The following is a 14,984-nucleotide window of genomic DNA, read 5'->3' on the forward strand; positions in this document are numbered from 1 at the left end:
TCCTGCTACTTTACCAAATTCATTGGTTAGCTCTAGTAGTTTTCTGGTAGCATCTTTAGGATTCTCTATGTATAGTATCCTGTCATCTGCAAACAGTGACAGCTTTACTTCTTTTCTGATTTGGATTCCTTTTATTTCTTTTTCTTCTCTGATTGCTGTGGCTAAAACTTCCAAAACTATGTTGAATAAGAGTGGTGAGAGTGGGCAACCTTGTCTTGTTCCTGATCTTAGTGGAAATGGTTTCAGTTTTTCACCATTGAGGACGATGTTGGCTGTGGGTTTGTCATATATGGCCTTTATTATGTCGAGGAAAGTTCCCTCTATGCCTACCTTCTGCAGGATTTTTATCATAAATGGGTGTTGAATTTTGTCGAAAGCTTTCTCTGCATCTATTGAGATAATCATATGGTTTTTTCCCTTCAATTTGTTAATATGGTGTATCACATTGATTGATTTGCGTATATTGAAGAAACCTTGCATTCCTGGAATAAACCCCACTTGATCATGGTGTATGATCCTTTTAATGTGCTGTTGGATTCTGTTTGCTAGTATTTTGTTGAGGATTTTTGCAACCATGCTCATCAGTGATATTGGCCTGTAGTTTTCTTTCTTTCTTTTTGACATCTTTGTCTGGTTTTGGTATCAGGGTGATGGTGGCCTCATAGAATGAGTTTGGGAATGTTCCTCCCTCTGCTGTATTTTGGAAGAGTTTGAGAAGCATAGGTGTTAGCTCTTTTCTAAATGTTTGATAGAATTCGCCTGTGAAGCCATCTGGTCCTGGGCTTTTGTTTGTTGGAAGACTTTTAATCACAGTTTCAATTTCAGTGCTTGTGATTGGTCTGTTCATATTTTCTATTTCTTCCTGATTCAGTCTTGGCAGGTTGTGCATGTCTAAGAATTTGTCCATTTCTTCCAGGCGGTCCATTTTATTGGCATAGAGTTGCTTGTAGTAATCTCTCATGATCTTTTGTATTTCTGCAGTGTCAGTTGTTACTTCTTTTTCATTTCTAATTCTATTGATTTGAGTCTTCTTCCTTTTTTTCTTGATGAGTCTGGTTAATGGTTTATCAATTTTGTTTATCTTCTCAAAGAACCAGCTTTTAGTTTTATTGATCTTTGCTATCGTTTCCTTTATTTCTTTTTCATTTATTTCTGATCTGATCTTTATGATTTCTTTCCTTCTGCTAACTTTGGGTTTTTTTAAATTTGTTTTTCTTTCTCTAATTGCTTTAGGTGCAAGCTGGGAAAACTGGACAGGTACATGTAAAAGTATGAGACTAGAACACTCCCTAACACCATACACAAAAATAAGCTCAAAATGGATTAAAGACCTAAATGTAAGGCCAGAAACTGTTAAACTCTTAGAGGAAAACATAGGCAGAACACTCTATGACATAAACCACAGCAAGATCCTTTTTGACCCACCCCCCTAGAGAAATGGAAATAAAAACAAAAATAAACAAATGGGACCTAATGAAACTTCAAAGCTTTTGCACAGCAAAGGAAACCCTAAACAAGACCAAAAGAAAACCCTCAGAATGGGAGAAAATATTTGCAAATGAAGCAACCGACAAAGGATTAATCTCCAAAATTTACAAGCAGCTCATGTAGCTCAGTAACAAAGAAACAAACAACCCAATCCAAAAATGGGCAGAAGACCTAAATAGACATTTCTCCAAAGAAGATATACAGACTGCCAACAAACACATGAAAGAATGCTCAACATCATGAATCATTAGAGAAATGCAAATCAAAACTACAATGAGATATCATCTCACACCAGTCAGAATGGCCATCATCAAAAAATCTAGAAACAATAAATGCTGGAGAGGGTGTGGAGAAAAGGGAACACTCTTGCACTGCTGGTGGGAATGTAAACTGATACAGACACTATGGAGAACAGTATGGAGGTTCCTTAAAAAACTACAAATAGAACTACCATACGACCCAGCAATCCCACTACTGGGCATATACCCTGAGAAAACCATAATTCAAAAAGAGTCATATACCAAAATGTTCATTGCAGCTCTATTTACTATAGCCCGGAGATGGAAACAACCTAAGTGTCCATCATTGGATGAATGGATAAAGCAGATGTGGCACATATATACAATGGAATATTACTCACCATAAAAGGAAACGAAATTGAGTTATTTGTAATGAGGTGGATGGACCTAGAGTCTGTCATACAGAGTGAAGTAAGTCAGAAAGAGAGAAACAAATACCGTATGCTAACACATATATATGGAATCTAAGAACAAAATGGTCATGAAGAACCTAGGGGTAAGACGGGAGTGGAGTCACAGACCTACTAGAGAATGGACTTGAGGATGTGGGGAGCGGGAAGGGTATGCTGTGACAACGTGAGAGAGTGGCATGGACATATATACACTACCAAACATAGAATAGATAGCTAGTGGGAAGCAGCCTCATAGTACAGGGAGATCAGCTCGGTGCTTTGTGACCACTTAGAGGGGTGGGATAGGGTGGGTGGGAGGGAGGAAGATGCAAGAGAGAAGAGATATGGTAACGTGTATATGTATAACTGATTCACTTTGTTATAAAGCAGAAAGTAACACACCATTGTAAAGCAATTATACTCCAATAAAGATGTTTAAAAATAAATAAATAAAAGAACTTTCTGCAACACTGGGGGAAAAAAAACAAAGAACAATCACTTTTTAAACAGAGATGAAGAATTACATAATTCCTAAAGCAGAATAGGCAAAAAATGAAATAAAATGAACAAATGAAATAAAATAAAAAATCCTGTTTAGCAAAAAATAACTACCTTGTGAAGGCCTTTTGTGTATTATGAAGTAAGGGATGTAAATCAACTATACTCCAATAATTATTTTAAAAAAGGAAAGAAGGGATATATTTCTAAAGCTCTATTAATTTATTAAAATGTTATTAAAGAGAGTAGTGTGGGAAAAAGTACTTAAACTCAGCTATTCACTAACAAAACAGAAAAACTACTCGTCTTTGCATTGCTAAACTTTTTTTTTTTTTCCGCGGCACGCGGGCCTCTCACCGCTGCGGCCCCTCCCGCCGCGGAGCACGGGCTCCGGACGCGCAGGCCCAGCGGCCACGGCTCACGGGCCCAGCCGTTCCGCAGCACGCGTGATCCCCCCCGGACCGGGGCACGAACCCATGACCCCCGCATCGGCAGACGGACTCCCAACCATCGCGCCACCAGGGGAACCCTGCTAAACTTCTAATTATTGTTCTTCCTTCAAATAAAATGACTACTGTTCTTCCTTCAAGTAAAATGACTATTTAGCTAGAATAATTTTAGAACAAGTTGGGCTGGGGGGATAAATGATACTGTCTGAGAGCAATCTTTAGAGAAAATCATAATTTCAAAACTTGGAAAACAAACAGCCAAATATATAGATTGTGGTTCTTTTTATGTTCTAAACTATGAGATGAATTTTTTGCCTTTAACTTAACTTCTGTGAGGTATATAAAACTGGTTACAGAAATACACTTTAATATTATGTATGGTATGACCTAACAGTTTGGCAAAAGTTGTACTGAGATAGGCTTTAAAGTATTCATTTATACAGAATAAAAGCCTATTATGCGTTCCAAGCAAGTTTCTTATTCCTATTAATTAGATTTACTTTGCAATGTCCATCTTGATATTCATGATTTTAATATTTCTATTTAGCAACAATTTTCTGACCCTCAAAGGCACTTGCATGAATAGACAAACACATTGTAGAATAATAAATGAAACTCCAGCTCTTTGGCCCAAAAAGGGCAGGAGATTTTGTCAGATTCATTGCTCTATCCCTAATACCTAGAATAATGTTGGTCATACAAATTAATTAAATAAGTCAATGAGGAATATATATTTATTTATTCTTTAACTAGAATACCTGTTCTATGCAAAATGATCAGATTTCTATGTTAAGGATTTAATCCTACTTAGCTATTAACGAAGTCCCCTGGAGATAATATTTATTTATTTACTCTTAGTTGCATCCTTAAAAATGGCAGCAGATACTTAAACATCAAATGAATCTATTTAAAACTTTTCTAGCTTCTTACATGTTCCTCAGTTACATAAAAATACCACTATTAGACAAAAAGTGTATGTTTTCCTTTAATTACACTTTAAACATGTAAAAGGTGTGGTATAATTTTACATTTTTATTTAAAGAAGTCAAAATATTTGGGAAAACTAAGGAAATGCAGATGATCAGACTAAAATACTGATTTAAAGCCAGAAACAATATTTATATTTTGTATTGCTTGTTTTAGGTAAACATGGAATTGCTATGCCCCTAAAACAGTCAGTTCAAGAAGAAGAAAGTTTACCACCTCCGAAAGGCAAAGTTTAAAATCTGTGGAGTATGTGAACAAGGAAAAAGAAAGGCTGTTTTCTGAGGAGTCTATTTTTGTGGTATAACAATGATTTCACAGCAAATGTGATTTACTTTGTGGCATAAGTAATAGGGAAATGTGCTACCACAATTTCAAGAAGAAATATAAAGCTCCAGTCAGTCTCTCTGTCCCTGTCTGTCTCTCTCTTGCTCTCTCTCTCTCTCTCTCTCTCTCTCTCTCTCTCTCTCTCTCTCTCACACACACACACACACACACACACAGAAGGTAATTGAGGAGTCTGGGAGAAATGTGTAGTACTATAGCTGAGAGTCTCTGTGTACGATGCTTTCTAAAATAATCTGAGAAGATACCTAACTGAGCAAATTTGTGATAATTTTAATATATATTTCAGCAGATTAACATAGTTCAACTAGGATTAAAAGGAAAGAAGACAAGCAGGAGTTTTATTCTGACGATGCACCACCCCCCTCAAAAAAAAGATACAGGAGAGGAAAATGGCTTGATTGATTATTGGCAACTGTCCTGCAGGAAAATGCCAACGATCCAGATTTACAAGTGAGTTTGTGAGTGCCTCAACCTTAAATGACTTTCTATGAATATTGCAAAAATTAGTCCTGCAATGGGAAAGATAAGAAAATCCAAGACCACTCCCAACTTTAAGATTATATGGTTTTTAAACAGTTATCAGCTTATTTATTTTTTCTTAAGAAGGATGGATTTTTTTAAATAAAGATAACTATGCTAACGATACATAAAGACAAAGTGGATAACAAGACTTTGGCACGAGAATTAGTGAGCAGTATATAGCAACACACAGTAATATACAACTATAGGTATATTACTATAACTATATATTATTATAACAGAAAACAGTTCCTGAAATATCTCAAATGTCACCAAAAAAATACTGAGGCATCACTAGCCTGTGGGGCTATGACGTCAAAAGAGATTTTGAGTTTTACCATCTGTTGGGTCATTCAAGCATTTCACGGCTTCCTGCCAGCAGCAAATCTGTGCTATCTGCTTCTTCCCAGAATTTAAAAAATATATGTAAAAGCTGTTGGAAATGTAGAAAGTTTTATTCATTTTTAAGAAATTTTTACTAAGGCACTATTGCTCTTTAAAGAAATTTTAATAGCTTAAGTTTTAAGGCTTTGCAAAGTCAAAATTTTATCCTTTTGGAAATTTTAAGCAATTTAAACTTCAATACTTTTCATGAACAAAATAACCACAAAACAATGATTTTACATTCCTATTTTACTTGGCACTATCTGACCTAAATATTAAAGCTTTAAACAGAATGAGCACTGTGAAGTGCTCGGTCTCTACAAATGAACATCCTGTCAGGGGTCTCTTCTCATCCCTCCACTTTCTCCTGGTGTCTTCTGACCTCCTCCATGCTTTTCCACAGGCATTGCCACCAGGAGGCCAAGTCACACTGCAGAGTACCATGGGCCAAGTGTTTACGATCTAAGAGTCTGCCATTCCATTCCTGGCTCGGACAGTCATTACCTCTTCCTTGAATCTGGTTTTTTTTCTCCTCAGTAAAAGAGAAATAATCATGTCAAGGAGTTACAGTGAGGATCAAATGAGATATTGTGCAGAAATTTCTCATGCCTAACATATAAGAAGTACTCAGAAAATGGTGATAGTTTTTGCTATTGCTCACTTGGGCTTGGATTTTAATTAATTTTTTATTGGGTGCCGGATATGTATTTATCCATTCACACAGTGTTTTCTAAGTGTTCATCATGCCTGCTAAAGGTATGGATAAAAGTACACTGGAAGGTGGCTATTATCTAAAAGAATAAGTCATGCATTCAGTGAGTAATTAGATAATATGAATGAAGTGAGAATAAACTTGCACTAGGTAAGTGGTAAAGTACTACAAACTGAGTACCTAAAGTAGAAAATGGGCGGTAGGTGATTTCTATTGGTAGCCATAAGGCTAAAGCATGTGGAACATGAGGTAACTTTTATGTGCTTGATACACTGTTTCATGTGGAAGTATACTGCACTTAGTTTTGTTTGTTTGTTTGTTTGTTTGTTTTTGCAGTATGCAGGGCTCTCACTGTTGTGGCCTCTCCCGTTGTGGAGCACAGGATCCGGACACACAGGCCCAGCGGCCATGGCTCACGGGCCCAGCCACTCCGCAGCATGTGGGATCCTCCCGGACCGGGGCAAGAACCCGTGTCCCCTGCATCGGCAGGCGGACTCTCAACCACTGTGCCACCAGGGAAGCCCAGTTTTATTTTTTATTTTTTTAATTTGTGTGCCTTTAATTAAAAAATATGTAGAAATTATGGAATGGGATAAGGACTAGAAAGAGTAGAACATTCTAAATACAATCTAAGAGGTGTGCAATATATTGGAAAATATGGCCATGAAATAATAAAATAATTGGATTTAGGCAATCTATAATGTTAATTAAAAGTTTAAAAAACAATGCTATTAATCAGTGAAACACAATATGTACATCTATTCTAAGCCAGGTACTTCATAGCTAGCTTGATGTTTGGGGCACCAGGATGAATAAGAGATAATCTGAATCTGCATAAAAACATCACAGACTTTCATTCTAGTGAAAGAGAACATATATAAACCAGGAATTACAAACTCAGATGCCATTGGTAACAAAATGTGTGAAGCATTTCAGGTTTATAAAATAAACACGTAAAATATTGTTACTTTTATAAAAAATGATCTCCCTCATCTGTCTTGAAATATGCAGCCTTTTCTGCCCAGTTTTATAGCCTATGATTTTTTATAGAAACATGAATATAGAGAGTAGTTTCTCAATAATAAAAAAATATTCCCAATGAAAAATGGCCTTGGATATTTGGTCTCAGTGCCAGAGAAATTACAAGGAGTGGTAGAGATCGTGGTAAACTAGATATATCACACTCTGTTTAAAGCAGATGACTTCTACTCATAAATTATTGTCATATACTACTACAGGCTCAGCATTGCCAAATTATCTCATATTTTTTAAGAGGGGAAATAAAGCTAGAATTTTTGTGTGTGTGCAAAGGTTTTAATGGTTGGTTCAATTTAAACACAAACACTGAATAGGCAAAACTTTTAAAATAAAAATTTAAAAATCCAAAAGCATGAAGAACCTAGGGGCAAGATGGGAATAAAGACGCAGACCTGCTAGAGAATGGACTTGAGGATATGGGGAGGGGGAAGGGTAAGCTGTGACAAAGTGAGAGAGTAGCATGGACATATATACGCTACCAAATGTAAAATAGATAGCTAGTGGGAAGCAGCCTCCTAGCACAGGGAGATCAGCTCAGTGGTTTGTGACCATCTAGAGGGGTGGGGTAGGGAGGGGGAGAGGGAGGGAGATGCAAGAGGGAAGAGATATGGGGATATTTGTATACATGTAACTAACTGATTCACTTTGTTATAAAGCTGAAACTAACACACCATTGTAAAGCAATTATACTCCAATAAAGATGTTAAAAAAGTTTTAAAAACCTATGTCTACAGGTAGAATTAACTTCAAGGATTCCAGTATTTGATGCTGAGTTAAAGGAATTATAATACAAAAGGGAAGTGTGAAGGAGAGCTTTGTGAAAACCATAAAAAATTTGGAAGAATAGAAAGAACACTAAGAAAGAGCAACTCTCCTTAAATTTCCTATGCAAAACTAAGTCAATAATAAAGGAAATATTCCTACATAAACAATAATCTTTTATATGTGTGAAATCATAGAACTTCTTCTTGGGGAAACCTTTAATTTTAATCTGTTTGAGACTGAATAAAAGTCTGTCCAGGTGTGTCCTAATGAATAAGACTATGTCTGTGGATTCCCAATAGTGGAATCTCCTGGTGCATTTGTTAAAATGTGTTTCTGAATACCACTCCAGATTTACAGAATTGAATATTTTTGCTTGGGCACAGAAATATGGATTTTTAAATAAGTATATTTACTTAATTTTAATACAAAGTAAATGTTTGGAATTTTATAACTGGACTCACAGCCTCCTCAACACTGATCCACAGATTAGCCACCAAAGACACTTGTTTAATTAGAGATTCTGAACCCCATGTAGACTCACTGGAATCCAGGGACAGGGACCTAAGAGATCTATAACAAGCTTAACTAGATGACCTTAATGTGTGTTCAGTTGCACGAAGCCTACCTTTTATTGCATTATAGTTTTCATTCTTACTTTCAATGTTTCTTCAATTCTCATTTTTACTCATAAAACTGGTAATTTGTATATATAGTTTGTTTAAATTCAGCATAAAGATTATCTCCCCAAGATGGCGGAGTAGAAGGACGTGCCCTCACTCCCTCTTGTGAGAACACCAGAATCACAACTAGCTGCTGGACAAGCATTGACAGGAAGACACTGGAACTCACGAAAAAAGATACCCCACATCCAAAGACAAAGGAGAAGCCACAATGAGACTGTGGGAGGGGTGCAATCACAGTAAAATCAAGAATAAAAATATCCAATTTTAAAATTTTAATGAAGAGAAAATACATTCCTCTTTGGAGAACACCACAATAGCAGATTTAAGTATAACCTGTTCCCTAAGGTTCACTGTGTAGGAGGGAAAATTATTATTTAAGTAATACAGTTGTAGTTTATTTTAAATAAACCTTGTGGACATAAATCTGATTCACCCATAAAGGCTAAATTTGGCTGTAATTATTTATATAACAAAAACATTCATCTTAAAATGGATTAATGCTAGGGTTCTTTTATTTCAAATAAATGAACATCTATTGATTAGAGACCTTCCAAACCTGTGCTAGCAGCAATAATTACTATTATTAATAAAAAAATCCTCCCCAGTGCATGTGTTTCAATTTATTAAATATGTTGATCTCTGCATATCTCTCCAAGATTATTTTGTAAGAAAAGTTTACTTTATAAGAGAATATCAATATGATATATGCAAACAGTAAGTTTACTAGGACTTCACAAAATATGAAGTTCATAGAGGCCTATTTTTCTGAGTTCTCTTATCTGCCTAAAGTCAGACATTTTAAGTAGATAATCCCACCTACCTTATCCAGAAATGAAAAAAAATTGTCAATATCATCTATTTTCTCTGCCTGTGAAAACTCATTCCCTAACCATTTTTCTTACTTTTAACCTAAAAATAAGAATCTTTTCTTTTTAAGAGTACAGTCCTTAAGTATTGTTTTTATTTTCAAACTTCTTATCTTTTCTCCTCAAATCCCAATCTTCTCTGAGCAATTTCATCCTTTCTTACCTGGAATCACCTACCCTATAAGAAAGACTGATGACTCAATAAATGAAGATTCACACAGACAACTTAATGAATGCTAAAATGTAGGGGGAGGGAAGGAGAAGGGAAGGAATATACCTTAAGAAAGGAACAGGTACAACCAAGGAGAAGTGAAATCAGAGAAAGGGATTGGTTGATGGTGTCAAATGCTGTAAGGGAAAGAGAAAGGAGATATAGTTTTTTCACTTGCATAAGGGAGTCATTTTGAACTCTGAAAGTTAGAGTCATTAGTGTGGAATGAGGATTTAAGTTTTCTATGTGATCATTTGTTTACTGAGTCACTAGTCTTTCTTATAAGGTAAATGATTTGGACTAAATAAGGATAAGATTCTGTGCAGAGGGATAGGCAACATATGTAGATGAAAAAGGAGAATATTATAATCTTTCTGTTGAAAAGAGATAGATTACTCTTTATGTTTGTAAGGGGGTATATAGGGGTCAGGGCCAATGCTGTGTGTTTCTACTGGAGGAAGTTTACACACGTGTGTACGTATGTGTGTATGAGTGTATGGTGAGGTGTGTGTGGCAGGGAAGTTAGGTATCTGATGTCCCTGGCTTTTCCAAGAGGCTCTTCATCCCCTCCCCTGTCTTTGGAATGCATGTTATGCCCACCATTCTCCCAGTGGGAGCTGCTCCAAGGACATAACCTCAAGAGCATAAGGTGTTTTTGAGACCATCTGGACAGTACACATGATTGAGCCAAGTTAAGGCTCTACAAAGATGTTAAGATTCTCGTGGACAGGTGTGAAGATCTAGTTCTCTTGAAACCACCCAAGATAAGCCTCATATATAAGTTCCCCCTTGCTTATTAATCCTGCCACCTACCAATCTGGAGTGGTCTGTCTCTTTCTTGGGTCTCTCTCTGCTCTCCTTGTATGGAGGTCAGTTTGTGAACCAAGAGCATATAAAGCAGAGAGTGAATGACTCTATAAGGTATGAAGGTGGAAGGAAGCTTGTAGAGAATGATGCTTCAGCTGGTTTTTCAAGGATGAGGAGAAGATTTCCAGGTAAGATATTGGACAAACTCTGAGAAAGATACTGAGGCATAAAATCTATGTTTTGTTTCAGTAAATCTAAGTTGTTTGGCATGTTGTTAATCAGGTAAAAGTTGAGTAGGTGAGCTTGAATAAGGAAGGCAGGATGAATTATGGAGCACTTTGTAGGCTAGGCTAAAAGATTTAATCATTTTAAAATTAGAACATTCTCTAACACCATACACAAAAATAAACTCAAAATGGATTAAAGACCTAAATGTAAGACCAGATACTATGAAACTCTTAGAGGAAAACATAGGCAGAACACTCTCTGACATAAATCACAGCAAGATCTTTTTTGATCCACCCCCTAGAGTAATGAAAATAAAAACAAAAATAAACAAATAGGACCTAATTAAACTTAAAACCTTTTGCACACCAAAGGAAACCATAAACAAAATGAATAGACGACACACAGAATGGGAGAATATATTTGCAAATGAAGTGACTGACAAGGGATTAATCTACAAAATATATAAACAGCTCATGCAGCTCAATATAAAAAAAAAAACCCAATCAAAAAATGGGCAGAAGATCTAAATAGACATTTCTCCAAAGAAGACATACAGATGTCCTAGAGGCACATGAAAAGATACTCAACATCACTAATCATTAGAAAAATGCAAATCAAAACTACAATGAGGTACCACCTCACACCAGTCAGAATGGCCATCATCGAAAAATCTACAGATGATAAAAGCTGGAGAGGGTATGGAGAAAAGAGAACCTTCCTACACTATTGGTGGGAATGTAAATTGGTACAGCCACTATGGAGAACAGTATGGAGATTCTTTAAGGAGCTTAAACTAGAACTACCATATGTCCAACAATCCCACTCCTGGGCATATATCTGGAGAAAACCATGATTCAAAAAGATACATGTACCCCAATGTTCATTGCAGCGCTATTTACAATAGCGAGGACATGGAAGCAACCTAAATGTCCATCAACAGAGGAATGGATAAAGAAGATGTGGTACATATATACAATGGAATATTACTCAGCCATAGAAAAGAACAAAGTAATGTCATTTGCAGTGACATAGATGGACCTAGAGATTGTCACTGAGTGAAGTAACTCAGACAGAGAAAGACAAATATCACAGGATATCACTTATATGTGGAATCTATTGATAAAAAAATTGTACAAATAGACTTATTTACAAAACAGAAATAGAGTCACAGATGTAAAAAAACAAACTTATGGTTACCAAGGGGGGAAAAGGGGAGAGGGATAAACTGGGGGATCAGAACTGACACATACACACTACTATATATAAAATAGATAACTAATAAGAACATACTGTATAGCACAGGGAACTCTACTCAATACTCTGTAATGACTTATATGGAAATAGCATCTAAAAAAGAGTGGATATATGTATAACTGATTCACTTTACCATACAGTAGAAACTAACAACATTGTAAATTAACTGTACTCCAATAAAAATTAAAAAATAAAAAAATAAAATTACTTTTTTAGTGTTTCCTTATTTTCCAAAAGAGTACTCTAAGAAAAAGTGCAAGTTTAATGAGGCAGTGAGGTCATCTAGGAGACCACTGTACAGTTGACCCTTGGAAAACATGGGTTTAAATTGTGTGGGTCCACTTATACACTGATTTTCTTCGATAAATAGTTACAGTACTACATAATCCGAGGTTGGTTGAATCCTTGGGTGTGGAACTGAAGATATGCAGGGCCAACTATGGGACTGAGCATCTGTGAATTTTGGTATATGTGGGGGCTCCTGGAACAAATTCTCCCATGGATACAGAAAGACTACTATAGTTGTCATTTTAATAGAACATGAAAATGTTAACTAATAAAATAGTAAGGTGTATAGAGAAAGGAACTAACAAGTAGAATCAATAGAACTAATATACAGGATAGGTCTATATATATGAGAGAGAGTAGAGAAAGGAAATCCAGGTTGCTTCTCAAAATTTGGCTTGAGCAATTAGGTAGAAGGTGGATAGATAAGGGAGTGTGGGTGGAATAATGATTATTTAATTTTATAGATTAGATTGAATACCTATAGGACAAACAATTTCAAATGGTGAAAAATAAGCAGAAATAATTTTACATTAAAAAAGTCTAATACACTCAACTCACAAAGCTTTATAGTGGATTGTCTATCAATTGTATTGATTGTATTCCTTCAATTTTCACTGTATTTCTTCAATTTTCTGTCATATTCCATAATTTATTTAGACTTAAAGGAATTGAAACTATCACTAGAGTGGATAAGTACTGCCATATTACCTGTTCTAAGAAAACAACTAAAAATATAATGCTCCATATTACTTTATCAGTTTTTTTTTTTTTTTTTTTTTTTTTTTTTGCGGTACGCGGGCCACTCACTGTTGTGGCCTCTCCCGTTGCGGAGCACAGGCTCCGGACGCGTAGGCTCAGTGGCCATGGCTTACAGGCCCAGCCGCTCCGCGGCATTTGGGATCTTCCCGGACCGGGGCACGAACCCGTGTCCCCTGCAACGACAGGCAGACTCTCAACCACTGCGCCACCAGGGAAGCCCTCTTTCTCAGTTATTTACGTGTGCATTCAGTCAAAGAAAAATTATATGGTCAATAGGTACTCACACAACATTCAGTACAACTAAATTTTAACATACTCCAATAATTAGAAAAGGTTCACTTATGATATTATTGTGGGAATTCAAGCTAAAGGAGGCATCAAATTACATCCATTTTTGCTAGTGGCTTGCTAGTGGCTGTCATACAATTATTACTGGGTTGCCCCCGTCTATCACAGCATTATTTACGAGTTATGAGCAATGGGGAATGAATATTCTGAACTCAATAACTGAGCATTAGGCACACTAGCCTTTCAAAACAGGCTTTAAGACTGCATATTTAAGTGATAAAGAGAAAATATTATGTGGAAGTTCCTTTTGAGGATTCACATGTATTTTCTTCTTGCACACCTATAAATTCATCTGACACAAGTTCTTCCATTATTCATTTCTTCAATTATTAATTTCTCATCTACCTCAAAGAAGCAGGTTAAAAGTAAAATCATAATTTTATTTTGTCTTCATTTATACTATATCTAATTGGGTGTGTAATACAGTCTTAGATAATAGTATATAATTTTATTATAATTAAATTTTATTTAACATTAGTGTGGAAAAATGTTGACTCATTTATTTCTTTAGTTAGAAATAAACAATGCCATATTTTGGGCCCTTAAAACTAAGGCTCTATTCTCTAGAACACTAAAATGCATGAGTTAACCCTCATTAGTTAAAATGTGAACTACATTAAAAATCCATCTTCTTAATCAGGATGAAGCTGAGATATTTTAGTTTCTAAACCATTAAAATCTTCATGAACAATTTTCTGTGAAAGCATTTATTGCTGGTACAGTTGATTCATAGTTATACACTGGGTTCCACTAGCTTAGCTACCTGTTCTGATATTCGCTGTCATAAGCACAGGAAAATTTAGAAACAATCAGTGGTTTATACGTTGACTGTACAAAGTAGTATCTTGTGAAATTAAGTTATTTGAAAAATAATTTGCCTGGAGCTATTACAGTGATTGCAAAGATAAAAAGTTGGGTGCATGTTTAAGACATTTAAAAAAATTTTTAAAAGCCTAATTAAAATTAAAATGTTTAGAATATAAAGAGCCATAAGGTAATAAAGCTTTTTTTTTGGCTGGAAATATGTTAATTAATTTTATAATACTGTTTCTCTATAGAGATATTTGTGTAGGTGTTTGGCTGCTTAAAACAGGGTAAATACATTAATTATATTTCTCTAAATGTAATTTGGCATAAGCCAACTTTCAAACTCGGGGTTTCCAGTGAAGGAACAAAAGAGAGAAGAGAAATATGGTGAAAAGATTTAGAAAAGATTTAGAAAAGATTTAGAAAGATTTGTCTAGAGTTTACTTGATATTTTAAAAGTATTAAAGTATTAATTAAAAATATTAATATTAAAAATATAAAAGTATTAAGTATTAAAAATATTACAAAATAAAAAACTGCTGGTGATCTTGAGTTTGTAATCTGATGACAAATTACAGACATTAAAAGTATCAAAGGAAACAAAGCTGGACGTGTTAAAAAAGGACCAGACAGATTTTATTCAGACTACTGCAGTATGGGAGAAAGACTTCAGGAACTGGGCTCAAGTCTGCTGAAACAAAAGGCAGGAGGCTTTTTCAATGCTGAGGTATGCTAAAGGAAAAATACCAAAGGACTTTAAAGGGGTGGCCAATGTGTGTAGGCCACCTGTGTTTGTTAACTGGCACTTATCAAAGTCAGGCTCCTACCCTCCAGCAGAGCCTAGGAGACAGGACCCC

The 14,984-nt window shown here is 35.6% G+C and overlaps 1 protein-coding gene across 1 annotated transcript in view; it reads right to left on the reverse strand.

Moving 5' to 3' along the window:
• PCDH15 (protocadherin related 15) overlaps nucleotides 1–14,984 on the reverse strand; it is a 1,039,293-nt gene that overhangs the window by 673,795 nt on the left and 350,514 nt on the right. The gene's annotated exons all lie outside the window — the stretch shown is intronic.

Source organism: Pseudorca crassidens, chromosome 16 (assembly GCF_039906515.1).
Source record: "Pseudorca crassidens isolate mPseCra1 chromosome 16, mPseCra1.hap1, whole genome shotgun sequence".
Taxonomy (NCBI): Eukaryota; Metazoa; Chordata; class Mammalia; order Artiodactyla; family Delphinidae; genus Pseudorca; species Pseudorca crassidens.